General features: G+C 39.7%; 1 pseudogene; it reads right to left on the reverse strand.

Annotated features, from left to right (window-relative positions):
• Positions 1 to 401: 401 nt before the first annotated feature.
• LOC140598759 (large ribosomal subunit protein uL11-like) lies at positions 402 to 949 on the reverse strand (annotated as a pseudogene).
• Positions 950 to 2,731: the final 1,782 nt, after the last annotated feature.

A 2,731-nucleotide genomic window follows, 5' to 3' on the forward strand; every position in this document is an offset into this window, starting at 1 on the left:
TTCAAGGGCATTAATAAAAATAATTTTCTCTTGGGATCCCTGGGTGGCTCAGTGGTTTAGCGCCTTGATCCTGGAGATCAAGTCCCACATTGGGCTCCCTGCTTGGAGCCTGCTTCTCCCTCTGCCTGTGTCTCTGCCTCTGTGTGTGTGTGTGTGTGTGTGTGTGTGTCTCATGAATAAATAAAATCTTTAAAAATTTTTTTCTCTGATTTTCTTAAGTGGGAAGGTGAACTTTGTTTCACAAAATATTCAGCCTAGCACTTCAGAGAAGCCTACACATTAACGTCATCATGTTATTCCATATATATATATATATATATATATATATATATATATATATTTTTTTTTTTTTTGGTTGTCAAATGATCCTTTATCGAAACATGTTCCTTCATAGCTCTTAACTAGCTGGGCTTTGTACTACACACATGCCTATTGATGTCATCTATGATTTCATAAGGGTGGCAGCCATCAACATTGCAGCCCATATATGGGGCAGTCCCCAGAATCTCTTTAATGGTTTTAGAGAGTTCTCTGGCTAAAGATCGGTGCCACATCTGTCAGGCAATGACAAGCTCATCAAAAGTGACATTTGCACTGTGTTTAATGTGTTTTGCTTCTATCTCTAGGTGGTTCCTTGTGGGGGCTCTGATAATCAGAGCAGAGGCAGAAGGTACCACTTCCAGCTGGGCCTGTGTGTTCTGAATGGTCAGTTTCACTGTAATCCCCAGAAACTTCAAACCACCAGTTGCCTTGGTAATGTCATCACCAGCGTTTTTTGGAGACAGATCCAGAGGCCTGATCTTCCGTACCAGGACAGACATGTTACAGACCTCCCCACCACCAATGCACCATAGGTATATGACTTTGATCTTGGGGTCAAACTTGGGCGGCATGGTGGAGGTGGCTTTGGTGGATGAACCTGAATTCACGACAACCAAAGACAATCGCATTTTCACCTCTCCTGAGCAAAAGGCCAAAAAACTATATTTTACAAATTTGACTAAAATATCATAAACTTACAGAATGTTAGTGCACAGAGATATTTAAGATACTCTAGTCTAAACAAACCCCTCATTGTACAGGTGGGAAAACATAGGAAGTATTTCAACCTCCCATCTAAAAGAAGTACAAGTATATTCTTAGAAGACCAAGAATTGATGAGTGTAGAGCTTAATGTGCAATTCAAATATTGACATTTCTTTGCCAGAGAGAAAACTGCAACATACAAAATGCATCTTGATAACTTTCTTTCTTACCTCAGGCATATTACAGAGTTCGTTGTTCTAAGACATTGTAAATACCAGGCAGAAATATAGGAAAAGCTGTTTTATGTTCCTAGACTTGAGGAAATACCTTCAAAATGTTGCTCCTCTGTCCTTCATTATTGACCAGGACACTCAACAACCTCTTGTCTTGACGCAGCCCTCCTACAAGATGCCAGCAGGCCCACTACGAGGGTTACAATCAAGTGCGGATGGCACAGTACTCAAGGGAGTACTAGAGAATCACAAGGGATAGGACAGTCGCCTGAGGGTAAGAGCAGCAAAGTTGTCACCACTCCTAGACCCACAAGGAGGAGCAAAGTGAGCAAACACTAGCATCAGAAGTCATGAAGAAAAGCAGTGGTACTCAGTCAATACTCTAATTTCTGTATTAAATTCTTCCTTTTAGAGTGATGCCCTTTTCCTGACTCAACTCTAAATATACAGCCCTCAGCTACCTAGCAGGTGAATAGATACTGTGACCCTGATCCCCTCCCTCCTGGTCTCTATGAGAACTCTCCATTCCAGACCTCTCCGTGCAGACCAGCAGGTCAGCCTCCAGGGCAAAGAGCTGGGACTAGGAGAAGGAGGGAGCTGAAGGAGCAAAGGAGGCATTTCTCTGCACAGGCCATAGGATAGTTACTGTTAGACCATATTTCCAGGTGAATTCGAGGACTTCTTACAACTTTAACTCTTCATATGTAGGAAAAGGTAAACTTAACAGCTTTCTCTGTACCCTCTTTCCTCATAAAAATATAGTCAAAGTCTCAAAATTAGTTTCCACAAGAAAGTAAAAAACTAAGAAGCAACACATTTGCTGAATGGCTCCTTTGTTTTAATGGAACTGAGTGACATTTAAACACGTTTTATAAAAAAGTCTCTCCATGGGATAATGGTCTCTATGAACCACCTGTGCTTTGCTTTTATGGAGGAGAGAGAGAAAAAAAAAACGGATTCTGAATCTTTATAAAGGAATTTAAATTAGATGCTAAAATAAAGAAGAAAACCTTCACACTTGTGTAGCTAATTAGCTACAGGAGCAATTAAAATAATGATTCATCCTATAGAGGATCCTAGCAGAGATTGGTAATTCTTTATCTCTTTCTATTAGAAACCCTCTTGGGAACCAAGAGAACTCTCTAGAGCAGCACTGTTCAATAGCACTATAATGCAAGCCACAAACACAAGCCGCATACAAAATTTTCTAGAAACCACATTTAAGAAAGAAAAATAGATAAAATGAATAAATCATAATGTATTTTTATTTAACCCAATATTTAAAAGAATATTAGTGTTCCACATATAATCAATAATAAAAATCATTAATAGGCTATCTTGTATTCTTTTTATGCTAAGTCTTTGAACTCTGAGGTATATTTTACAGGGACAGCATATCTCAAATCACATTCAGGTGCTCAATGTAGCTGGTGGCTACTGTGACACGGCACAGCATAGAGTATGTCCCAAGG

The sequence above is a fragment of the Vulpes vulpes genome, chromosome 4 (assembly GCF_048418805.1).
Source record: "Vulpes vulpes isolate BD-2025 chromosome 4, VulVul3, whole genome shotgun sequence".
NCBI classification, from domain to species: domain Eukaryota; kingdom Metazoa; phylum Chordata; class Mammalia; order Carnivora; family Canidae; genus Vulpes; species Vulpes vulpes.